At 35.8% G+C, this 13,392-nt stretch overlaps 1 long non-coding RNA gene across 1 annotated transcript in view; it reads right to left on the reverse strand.

Annotated features, from left to right (window-relative positions):
• The window catches only part of LOC109500819, a 142,851-nt gene extending 130,879 nt beyond the window's left edge, over nt 1-11,972 (reverse strand). Inside the window, exon 1 of the long non-coding RNA XR_006599556.1 lies at nt 10,903-11,972. This is a non-coding gene — a long non-coding RNA (uncharacterized LOC109500819). The remainder of the gene's footprint in view (nt 1-10,902) is intronic.
• Nucleotides 11,973-13,392: the final 1,420 nt, after the last annotated feature.

The following is a 13,392-nucleotide window of genomic DNA, read 5'->3' on the forward strand; positions in this document are numbered from 1 at the left end:
CACAGACAATAAATTTAAAAAATTAGACAAATTAAACATCAAAATTAAGATCTTTGAGCATCAAAGGGCATTATCAAAAAAAGTGAAAAGCCACTTACAATGTAGGAGAAAATATTTATCATTCATATATCTGACCAGAGATTAATATTCAGATTATATAATTTCTATAATGAAAACCAACCCAGATCAAAAACCGGCAAAGGATTTGAGTAGACATTTCTCCAAAAAAGACATACTACTGGCAAAGAAGCATATGACATGATGCACAACATCATTAATCATTAGGGAAATGTAAATCGAAACCACAGTAAGATACCAGTTCACACCTATTAGAATGGTTATAATAACAGTAAAACAAAGCATGCACATACACACAAAAACAACTACAAACCATGATGGCAAGGACATGGAGAATTTGTAATATCTGTGTATTGCACAAAACATGATGCAGCCCCTGTGAGAAAGAGTCTAGAAGTTCCTCAAAAAGTTAAACATAGAATTAATAGATGAGCCAGCCATGAATCACTCAGGAGCACAGATTAAAAAAAAAAAAAGTTGAAATCAGTGACTTTAACATATATTTGTATACCACATTCATATATTCATATATCTGTATTCACATTGTGAATGACCCAAAGATGGGATTGTCCATCAACAGATGAACAAATGAATACAATGGAATTGCTAAACCATAAAAAAGAATAAAAATTTGATATATGCTACCATATGGAAAGGCCTTGAAAAAATTATGCTAAACAAAATAAACCAGACACAAGAACACAAATACCATATGATTTCACTTATATGTAGTTCCTATAATAGGCAATTTCACAGAGTCAGAAAATAAGACTAGAAGTTACCAGGGGCTGGAGGGAGGAAGGAATGGGCAGTTATTGTTTTTAATGGGTACAGAGTTTATATTAGGGATGAGAAAAAACTTTGGATCCACATAATGGTACTGGTTACACAACTATGTGAATCTATTTTTTTAATGCCACTGAAATGCACATCTAAACATGATTAAGCACTATGTTATTTACATTTTACCATGAAAAGCAACAAAAACCAGTATATTCAGCTTTAATAAAACAAATTGTAGGCTGCAATTTCTAGGGTAACCACTAAAAGACTTGTGTAAGAACCTATAATGGTTAATTATATATATATATTTCCATTAATAAATAGAAAATAGAATAATTCTTTTTTTTTTAATTTTTTTCAACGTTTATTTATTTTTCGGACAGAGAGAGAGACAGAGCTTGAACGGGGGAGGGGCAGAGAGAGAGGGAGACACAGAATCGGAAACAGGCTCCAGGCTCTGAGCCATCAGCCCAGAGCCCGACACGGGGCTCGAACTCACAGACCGCGAGATCTTGACCTGGGTGAAGTCGGACGCTTAACCGACTGCGCCCCGAAAATAGAATAATTCTTAAGAATATTAATTCAAAAGAAGGCAAGGCAACAGAGAAAAAGAAAATGTTTTGCTTACTACCAGAATTGTTTTTAAATAACCTCCACAGTTCTGTGCCTCAAACTCTTCTGGCTTCTCCTCAGTTTTCACGCTTATAATTATGATTTCACTCAAATTTTCTGTGATACTAAAGTGCCAACAGACCTCTTTTATGCAGAATCCCATCATCTCCACTGTTATCACTGAATTCAGCTCTGTAGTATATCTTTAAAGACAATTCCTACCATCAGCCCTGGCCTACAGATGAGTTATTAGCTTGTTAGTAATGTTGACACCCCCGTCAAGTACATTCTTTATTGCTTTGGTAAACTGAATGTTCTTTATAGTTTCCCATAGAGCACAGTTACTTGTGGGGTTTCCAGTCTTACAGAGTATATCCATGACCCACTCTGTGAGCTCTCTATTCCTTCTATTGCCATTCATAGATAGCAAATCTGATGATTCTTTGTTTATAGGTTTTCCTCATTTCTCTAACTTTCTAGGAGCCACTGGTTCTTAGGGATCTTGCCTATTTTTTTAAAATTCCAAATCTGAGGAGAGATCCACCTTATAAATAAACTCTTAATTGCCCTAATTTATATTAGACCTCCCTTGATCCGGGACTCATTATCCAGTTCCATGCACACTAACCTGGCTAATAGTGGTCTTGCAGCTCCTTCAGAATCTAGCCCCTTTCCTTTGTTAGCAGGTCCAGTACTTCCATTCCTTGATTATGATGTACCTAACCCCTTATTATCAGTCTAGGGTTTATGCAGGGATAAGGTTCTAGGGTTGTAAACCATTCATAAAAAGTATGGTTTTACTAGCAGGAGAGATGGCCCCATATCATCTTAAAGCAAGGGGTGGGGATGGGTTTGTGGTCTTTTACTCAAGGGGAAAGTTCACTTCTGCTAGCACAGAGCATTTAGAGAATTATGAAAATTCAAGGTTTTCAAGTGATCACCCTATATTTTCTCAACCCATGTATTATGTGATCATTATTTCCTAAACTGGGTCCTGTATTTTGCATAGGTGGCCTAATTTGAAAATATAGACTTCTTTGGAGGTTTGATGTTCTTATGGTTAAATCCTGATATGGGTGCTAAACTATCTCTTTTTCTGTCTCAGGAAGTAAGATACTCCTTATAAGCAGCCAAGGGGATCCTTTGGGCTTTCACATTGTTACTTAGTGATTAATCAACCCCAGTCCTTTAAACTTTTTTCTGCAGAACATCAGTTGACCTCAGTACATCAGATGAACATGAGCTGACCTCAGAACATCCATAGTATTCCAATGGGCTTATAATTACTGTTTCCCTCATATTTCCAAATCACATGATAGAGTAGATTTTCCATTAATACAACAATTCATCTCACTGCCATTGAGAGTTTTATCAATTCAACTATTATTTTATGCCAGGAGGTATCAGTAATTCACCTTCTCCCAGTGATTTGGTCCTTATCACCATGAAGCAGGGAAGTGGTACAGATCTCAAATCCCATTTTAATATCTACTTTCTCAGGTCACTTGAGAATTCACATCTGGACTTGAGCTTCCTCAGAAAGAAGATTCTGTGATTGACATTAGCAGAATGATGCTTGCCTAAGTATGTTGGGATCAACATGTGTGTTAAAAGAAGGCAAAACTGGGCAAGAAGAGACATCAGTCTGCAGTGTAATCAAGTCGTCAGCCAAGAGCTAAGGGTGTTCTCAATCAGGATGGCACTACACCTCATCCCGAGTTGGAGCAACAGGATCAAACATTGAGCAGGCATTAGATCTGGGCTGCTCTTGGAGAGAGGATGAGGTGGAGTGTGACACTCACTTCAGCTGAAGGTAATATGAGAGGGCTGACAGCTTAGTGTTGACAGAAGCATGAGCAGTTATAGAGAAGTCATTCTGTCCTGAAGGGGGAACTGGCTCGCACAGCACATCTGCTACAGTGAGTAACCAGAAGTACTAAAGAAATGGAGTCCACTATAAATACTTTTCTAAAAAGAAAATCTAGATACAGATCATTTAACTTAAAATTATTCCAAATACCTAAGGGATAAAAAACCTCTGCATTTTACACATACTTCCAGGGGGAAAGTTCAAGAAAGAAAATATACCTAGTTTTTGATGAGGCCTGCGGATAACACTAGTATAAAAACTTAGAGGGACTTCAGAACAAAGAAATTTTCAAATCTCTCTCATGAGAGATGTAGATGAAACAATCTTAAACACAACATTATTATCACAAATCTAATAAAGATCATTAACATAGTTTATTCTGGGAATATAAGATTAAAAAGTACATTCTGAGAAATAAAAGGTTTAGAACCACTTACTTCTTCATAACACTTATGAAAGTTTTGGCCAAATCTCCCAAGAAGCATGGGGATGAAATTTAAAAGTAAATGAAAAGTAAAGATTTTCCAGAAATCTGTATATTTTGCAAATATTAAACAAAGCTTAATCAGATGGAATTCTGCTTTTAGCCATAAGAATGTAACTAGCACTAGTTATGTTATCTTCCATGCATAAACAAAAAGGAAATTTGTGCAAAATATACCAGGCAACAGTGTTTTTTTGGTGTTTTTGTTTTGTTTTGTGAATTGAACAGACTGCACAGGACTGTGATTCCTGATATAGAATAACAGTAAAAAAAAAAAATGATGCCAAACCTATGATTAATCAGTGTGTGTGTGTGTGTGTGTGTGTGTGTGTGTGTGTGTGTGTTTCCCCATAAGTCATGTTTTAATAATGTAGTACAGGGTAGAGTGCCCAAGAAAAATTTAGTGGTCTTGGTAATTTGAATATACAAGCACTGGAGTTCCAGATGTCTGTAGAGTCTAAAGGACAAAGTGGAGAAGAGAAGGGAGCTAGAGAAAAACACTCTGGAAATCTGCATAGTTATTTCTGAGTCTGCTGCTAAATACAAAGTTCTGTATACTTGGGACGAAATTTCACAAGATCAGTCAAGAATCAACTGAGAATCTATATGCTTAAAAATGTCCAGATCTCAGAAAGGGCTAGGAGACATTTAAGGTTTAACCAACCTGAATAGGGAGTCCTGACTGAGGGCATCTATAACACTAAACCTTAAAGCAACTGCTTTTACAACTGCATTTATACTGTCTAAAACCCCAGCTTGAAAGGATGGATTTGATCTCCAAATAACTTATCAGCCAAACACATTCTGACATTTTTAAAGCAATAAAACTAAAATAAAACAATAAAACAATAAAATCAGCTAAAATTTATAATCTCCAGCATCCAATTTAGGAAAATGTGACAATACAGGAAAACAGGTTTTACATTCCCAAGAGAAAAATCAGTCAACAGAAACAAGCATACATATGACATAATGGAACAGAATATAATGCAATGCTTTATATATATTATTAATTAGCACATGAGAAGACCTTAAACAGATAATGCAAATATGCTCAAGTATTTATTCTAAGATGTGGAACTAACAAAAGATGAAAATATGGAACTTCTAGAAATGAATAGAATAATAAGTAACACGTCTTTATTCTTCAGCTGTTTTAAGATTTTACCCTTATCACAGGCTTTCAAAACTTTGGTGTTTTAATAAAAGTTTTAATTTTAAAAGTTATATACGTATAGCAAACTTGAGAGGATAATAACAGAGTTTCCATACATGCAACACTGAATTTCCCCTACTATTAATATCTTACAATAGTATGGTATATTGGTTATAATAAATGAACCAATATCAACATTCTATTATTAACTAATGTTCAAACATTATTCATTTTTTAAAAATTACCTAATGTCCTTTTCATGTTCCAGAGTCCCATCCAGGATACCATAATTAACCCATCATATCTCCTGAAACTTCTTTTAACTATGACAATTTCTTAGACATTCCTTGTTTTAATGGATTTGACAGTTCTGAGGAGTGCTAGTCAAGTATTTTGTAGAATTTACCTCAATTGGATTTTGTATGATATTTTTCTTATGATTAGACTGAGGTGTGTTACTGATTTGGGAGAGGAAGACCAGAGGCAAAATGCCATTCTGATCAAATCATATCAACAGTGCCCATTATCAACATCACTTACTAATATTGATTTTAAGCTTAATCACAAGGCTAGGTAGTATTAGATTTCTCTACAGTAAAGGTATTTTACCCTGTTCTATACTGTACTCTTTGGAAGACATTCCACACTTTCTTTTATACTTAAGTGGGGAATTATGCTCCACCTCTTTGAAGAAGTAACTTCAAAAAGTATTTGGGGAGGATGACTGGGTGGCTACGTCAGTTAAGCATCTATCTGTCTCTTGATTTCGGCTCAGGTCATGATCTCATGGTTATTGACAGAGTCCCACCTTGGGCTCTGTGGTGACAGTATGGAAACTGCTTGGGATTCTCTCTCTCTACCCCTCCCCTGCTCATACTCACACTTTCTCCCTCTCAAAAATAAATAAATATTTTAAAAAAGTATTTGGAATTTGTACACAGATTTGTCTCTTCTCTTTCATTTATTTATTTATTCATTCATTATTTATATCAGTATGGACTCAAGCATCATATAAAATCTGATTCCATTTAATGTTTGACTGCTATATCTTTAAATCCACACCTCTGACTATTCCTCTTATGCTTCACATCTGGGAGAGCTGATAAGAAAGTCCAGAACTCCTTTGGCTCAAGTGGGAAATTCAAAATTTGTAAGCCTCAGTCCACAGGCCAAATCCTCACCTGACCCTATCCCCTAAATGAAATAAAAGCCAAGAATCCGCCCCCTGTCTTGTCTCTCTCAATTCATTTTGTACTCTATACAGTCTCTATTATAGAAGTCATAAACTTTTCATATTCTCTCAGCCTGTATACAGCATCATCTGTTGCAACATACAAAACAAATTTAGATGTTTGGATGTTTCTTCAGCATCAGCAAAAAAAAATATGGATATTTATTTTATACTTTGAAGTTTATAATCCAATACTAGTATTTATTTTCTTGCTCAAATTGTTCTAGCTTTGGCCATTAAGAACACATATATCACTCTGACATACCTCTATTTATTTATTATTTATTTACTTATTTATTTATCATTAATTGTTTAGCAAGTCCTTACTTTCTGGCACTAAAAGATGCTCCAGGTACATCTTGTATAATTCCTGTCCAAATCCTAGAATAGCCAGTTCTTTAAGAATTTAAAGAAAGAGACAACATTATACTGTTACAGATGTGGTACAGGTAATGTATAAAAGAATATTCCTGAATCCTCTCTTCCATCTTTATGACATTACTATCATTAATTTCATTTATTCTTATGGTATATTAGCCTAATAAGTTGTTAGCATCATTGTGTTAGTTACTTGTACATATATGAAGAATAAGAAAAGAGATTTATTTTACCTCAATTTTTTCTTTCTCAATGTGACAAAATTTATGTAAATCTAGGTATCTGACTTCTGTCTGAAAAATGTCTTAATATTTTTACAGGCAAGTCTGCTGAAGAAGAGATTTCCTCAGTTTTTGTTTCCTTAGAGTATATTTATTTCTGCTTCACTTTTGAAGTATAATTTCACTAGGTATATATAATTCTAGATTTGTGTGTGTGTGTGTGTGTGTGTGTGTGTGTGCGCGCGTGTGTCTCTCAACTAAATATTTCACTCAGCTCTGTTTTCTGCATGGTTACTAACAAGAAGTCCACTGTAATTCTTCCTTGCTCCCTCCCTCCCTTCCCATCTATCTACCCATCCATCCATCCATTTTCCACTGTAATTCTGCTGCTTTAGAATAAGTATTTAAAAAGAATGTGTATCCTTACTTCTCTTAGGAAAGGTTTTACCTTCCTCTGGCATTTTCAATTTTTTTCCTCTGTCTTGTTTTCTTTCAGTTTGGATAGGATATTCCAGAATAGTTTCTGTTTTTATTTTGGTTTGTTTTGTTTTTATTCTGCTTGGTATTATTTGCACTTCCTGAATCTATGGTTTGGTAAATATCATTAATTTTTTTAGAGTTTGGGCATTATCTCAGATATTTACTCTGCTTCATTCTTTGTTCTTTTTGTTGGATATTAACTATGCATATTTATACCTTTTGAAATTGTCCCACTGTATCTCGATGTCTTGGTTTTGTTTTGCATTTTCTTTTCTCTGCATTTCAGGGGGAGAAGTGTCTATTGACATATCATCAAGCTCACACGTTTCTCTTTGGTCATTTTTCAGCAAACTGATGTGCCCATTAAAGGTGTTCTTCATTTCTATTAGTTTTTTTTTTTTAATTTCTAGCACTTTCTTTTTCTTTACCTTAGAGTTTCCAACTCACTGTATTCCCCATCTGTTCTTGCATGTAGCCTGTATTTTACTTTAGGGTCCTTAATAATCATAGTTATGTCAAATTTCCTATGTAGTAATTCCAACATCTTTGGCATAGCAGAGTCTCATTTTCATGCCTACTTTGTTTCTTCAGATTATGTTTATTCTTCCCTTTAACACATTCATAATATTCTGGTGAAAACCAAATGTGATGTATAGGAACTGAGGTAAAGGCCTTTGGTAAGAAGTTTTAGGTTAGTTTGGCTAGGAGTTTGTGTCTAATGTTTGCTATAACTGTAGATGCCAGAAGTTTCCTATTTATTTAGGGTCATTGTTTGTATCTCCCTTGTTAACTTTGGCCTTCCCTTAAGTGCTCCTCCACAAAGAGGGTCTATATGTTTTGGATCATTCAGCTACAATTCATTGTTATCATACTACAACCTTGGTAAAGTGTAAAAATTGAGGATGGGTATGTGTTCTAAAATTTTAGGATTAAATTTGCCTTTTAGTGTGCCTATGTACCTTGGTGTGATCTTCACAAGGGTTTCTTAGTTTGTTTTTTGGTTTTTGTTTTTTTCCCCCCATCCTTAGGTGTGAAAGGAAGACTAAAGGAAGTAGAAACTGGAGAAATGATCTTTCCCCAGATGGAAACAAATTTTGGTAAATAATTTTCCCCCCTTGGAGAGTAGATCTTTGTTATGTAGAATGATCTGGGATATTTTACAATAATTATTTGTCCTCTCCTGCATAACCATGTAAGATCTTTTCCAGCTCCTTACTGTGATACCTGATGTGGTTCATGGAGGTAAAATCCACAAAAAACGTATGGGCCCCATAAGACTGGCTTCCAGGAGTCTGTCATTCTCATTGTAATCTATACTCAGCTTCCAGCAATTAACCAAAATTACTACTTAACTATGCTACCAATGGTTTCAGCTGCTTCTATTCTAGGTAAGTGAACCTTGGCTGTGACTCTCTGGGTTCACCTTAGAGTCACCTGACTCCAAATTTCAGAGTGGTTTTTGCCCTGAACCTCAGTTCTCTGATGGGTCAAAGAAAAGTCATTGATTTTTCAGTTGCTCAGTGTTTCCTTTTTGTAAGGACGGAAGTGAACAACTTCCAATATCTTTGCAGGTAGGATCTGTAAGTAGAAGTCCAGCCAATTTGAATTTGATGTGGTTTAATTAGGTTTTCTTTCATTTATCCTTATATATTTTTGAACATCCTCTATCTGTGGGCTTCATTTTTCATAAAATTAAAAAAAAAAACATTTCATTGTTACTAATCTAAATTTCTTCTCCTCCTCCCACTACTCGGGACTCTAATTGTACATATTTTTGATGGCTTGATAGTGTCCTATAGGCGATTAATTTGTTATAATTTTGTAAATTCATAGTTATTTCATGTCTATCACTTTAACCAATGAATTTCAGCTGGCTCTTAATCTGAGACTGCTATCTTCTGCTATGAATCATGTTTCCTGTGCACACAGTGACTTGAAGCAGAATGCCAAAGGGTAACATTGTTACATCATTCAACTCTCTTCCCTTACAGATTACATGCATTCACTTCTGTTGTAAAGTGGAGGAGGGTCAGTAAAGTATCCTCCAGACTCAGAAGGCACTTTGAAACCAAAAATGAAGTGATTCACTCCATATACCTTACACAGAGTTGTTTTCAGAATAACCCCTTGATGGGGGGATTCAGGGAACAAAGGATCTGTCAGTACACGGTTATTCTCTGCCCTCATCCAGACCTTAATCCACAAGTTTTATAGAGCAAGGGGCATTGTGGTGAAGTCAAAGGGTAGTTATCTAAAGTGGAGCCTTCTGTGCACCACTTTAGCAAAGATCAGAACAATCCTTCCTGCATCCTGGTCAGTGCTTACATTGAATTAACTTCCCCAGGGCCTGGAACACACAGCCCCGAGGCAGGCCGTTTAACAAGACTGAGTGCCAAAAGATGGAGTCAGCTTTGTGAGCATTCCTATAACTTCACATTTCCCAATGTTTAAAACCAGACGTGTATTTCATGTCGTTGCCTAGTATTGACAACAAAAGGGTAGCTTTTAGTTCAGTTATTCTCTCATGGTTACAGAGAGAAATGCCATATGTACTTTTTCCACAACTTGTAAGTAACATTTGTTTTTCAAACTGCAACAACATAGAAAGTGTTGTATCATATTTCCTCCATTTGTCATTCTAGATCCTTTTGTCACATTTTCTGCAGTACTTTGGGTTTTGGATCCCACCCTTCATGCACTCAGTCAGCCTGACTTTCACGTCTATTTGCATTAGCTCAGATGACAAGATGAGGAAAGGAGGTCAAACTATGATTTGTTTGTCCTTACTCCTCTTTGACTAGCCTTATTGCCCGGTCTGCATTTCTCAAATGAAGGTCAACAGTTGATGTCAGGTAGTCCCTCTCCCCTTCCTAAAGGTCTTGCTGACTTCTGGAAACCGTTTCTTTCCCTTAACAGTTCCCTCTGAGCAATTCCCTTTTGTTGGTTCCTGAATTAATTCCAACACATTTGTAAATTATCACTTTATAAATGTCTCCAATTATCCTTTTTATTGTGCCAAGTGGGCCCCTGATCACAGGATTATTGCTGAAATAATTTTGAGATAAGTATTATTCTTACCTAGAAACACACAGTGAGTTCTTTCTAGTAAATTAGATAAGCTCCATGGCACTTATTTTTTTGTACAGAAAAACACACAGTATTTTTTAAGCCAGTTTTTTCAATATATTAGGAAATAAAAACTGGTACATCCAATGAAGGAAAGCACAGAGTATATTCCCAGCACCCTTCTTGAATTATGGCCACATTTGGTAGCAAGCTGCTTCATTTATATTTTTCTGCACAGTTCTGGATTCAATTTTGTCAGGCCACATTACATTGAGTGAGAATAGAGATTTGCTCTGAAAATCTCAGGGGACAAAAACATGTATTTTTTTGTGCTTTTAACTTTGAAGAGACAGAAGTCAAAAATAAGGATTAACTGAGGAATAATAAATACACGCAAATCATACTAACATATTAAAATGTAAAACAATAATAAATTGTATTGTCATTTAAAATCAATTCCCCTTGGAAGACACATTTTCAGCTGAAATGTAAGTGATGCTCATCAACTTGTTATTCAGAAGTTTTAGAAATAAGAGTATTTACCTGTAGTATGTGTTGAGGAACTTGATCAAAAAAGACGTGACTGCTGATAAACCCGTGAGCTGGACCTGGAGGCTCCTCACTCACTCCCTGTTCTTGGAATGTGGGTCCTGCCTGCCTTTCTTGCTTCTAGAGGCTGCTCCAAAGACACAGCCTTGAGATGGTGCCGTGCTATTAAAAACACCTGCCTGGTACATGTGACTGAGCCCAGTTAAGGCCCCTTTATAAGCTTGTAAGATTTGGTGGGCACCTGTGGGGATCTAGTTGTCTTGTTGAGCCCCTGCCTGGTATGTAACTTTCCTCTGCTAGTTTTAAAATCGTACCTGCCAACCTGGATTGGCTGCCCTCAGTCTTCAGTCGCTCCCTGTCTTCTGCCCAGGAAAGCCCCCAAGAGGACTGTGAACCTACATAGCATGTTTCCTTGATACACGGTGATAAAAGTAAGATTTCATCCCTAGCCAATCACTACATAATTAAAAGAACTGTCATTACTATTACTTAAATACTGCAGTCATCTAAAGAATTTTTAAACCTGCTTTTTTTTTTAAATTTGAATATGACCTTCATCTGAGGAATCTTTATCAAAATAAGTAGAATAAACACCTAATCTGAGTACTATGTCATCTATAAAAATATATTTGACTAACAGTATTTCATTCCCTCTATGTATGTTACGTCAAACATTTAGAAAGTTGACTATTAAAACAGCAAATGGAAAATATTCCTCAGTTTCTCAAATAACATGTTGTAAAAAGACAAAGTGAAAACACCCGTAACACAATTAAATACTAAAAGTTTTTTTTTTTGGTTTTTGTTTGTCTGTTTGTTTGTTTTGTATTTAGAGTGCTTTCCTACATACTACTTATTTAACCTATGCTATAGGAAGGTATAATTGTTATAAAACAATAAGCATTAAACAAAGAAAATAACTGTGCATATAGGAAGAATGTGAAAAACCTAACTTTAAAAATAACTAAAAGAGTATGTGTGTGGGTGCCTGGGTGGCTCAGTTGGTTGAGTATCTGACTCTTGATCTCAGGGTTGTGAGTTCAAGTTCGGTATTGGGTCCCACAAGGTCATGAAGCCTACTTAAAAAAAAAAGAAAAAAAAAGAGAGAGAGGGGCTGGGTGGCTCAGTCGGTTGTGATTCTCTCTCTCCCTCTATCTCTGCCCTTCCTCCACTTTCTCTCACAATGTTTCTTTCTCTCCAAATAAATAAATAAATAAATAAACTTAAAAAAAAAAAAAGAATGTGTGTATTATGTGTTTCACCAGTATGGTTCCCATTCTTAAATTGGTGCCAGATAAGTATTAATGTTATCCATTTATCTGCCTTGCATTTATATTTATTATAGCCCATGTAGTAGATATCAGTATAATAGTTACTAGAGAACTGAGAAATATTTGTGGATTAAAGATTGTGTTTCTCAGTTTACTAACAGGAAACACATCCAAAGTAATGAAGTTTGTGATATTGGAGTGTGAAGTTGGCTTGTAGGCTAAAGAATGGCTGGGGTGGAAAATTCAGTGCGTCTGCAGCTGAGTATCCCAAGGAGCTAGAGTGGCAGCCCAAGGCCCAGAGACCAGAGACAGAAACACTGAAGGAGAGAGATACACGCATTCTAAGAAAGTTTCCTCTGCTTCTCATTTCTCCAGGACTGTTTTTTGCTTTTGTTTGTTTTATTTTGTTTTTTTGGTTTTTTTTTTTACCTCAGCAATTCCTATTTTAAACAGTTTTAGGGGCACCTGGGTGGCTCAGTCGGTTGAGTGTCTGACTTCAGCTCTGGTCATGATCTCATGGTTTGTGAGTTCGAACCCCGCAGTGGGCTCTGTGCTGACAGCCTGGAGCCTACTTTGGATTCTATGTCTCCCTCTCTCTCTCAGCCCCTCCCCTCCTTGTGCTCTGTTTCTGTCTTTCAAAAAAATAAATAAATGTTCTTTTTAAAAAAGAATATATAGAGAGTCTTAATATTCTTAATGGTATAGCCCCCTGTATCTAAGAAACTAGAGAAAACAAAATTATAGAACCATACTGGGTATAAATGATAAGGCACTTTAAAACACACTTGAAGCCACCAAAGCGGTGTCTGCTACACTGTATTACTAAATGTAATAGTTCACATGATGAATTTTTCATAGTTGCAATATGAACTGTGGCCTCAATGGTTAAATGCTCTGATAACTTGCTTAATTAGTTTTCCCATTAGTTGACATACAATTTAATAGTAAATTATTTATTTTTAACTTTTATGCTATAAAATACCTATTATGAAAATAAAAACATTGAAATGTGTGAGGTATATACAATCATATGTAATCAATTTGCATGTATAATGCATATTACAGAAATTGTTTTAAAAACTTTGCCTGTAGGTGTGCCTGGGTGGCTCTGTCGGTCTTAAGAGTGTCAGACTCTTGGTTTCAGCTCAGCTCAGCTCACAGTTTGTGAGTTCAAGCCCCACATTGGGCTTTGCACTGGTGGTGCAGAGCCTGC

Source organism: Felis catus, chromosome B3 (assembly GCF_018350175.1).
Source record: "Felis catus isolate Fca126 chromosome B3, F.catus_Fca126_mat1.0, whole genome shotgun sequence".
In the NCBI taxonomy this organism is placed as follows: domain Eukaryota; kingdom Metazoa; phylum Chordata; class Mammalia; order Carnivora; family Felidae; genus Felis; species Felis catus.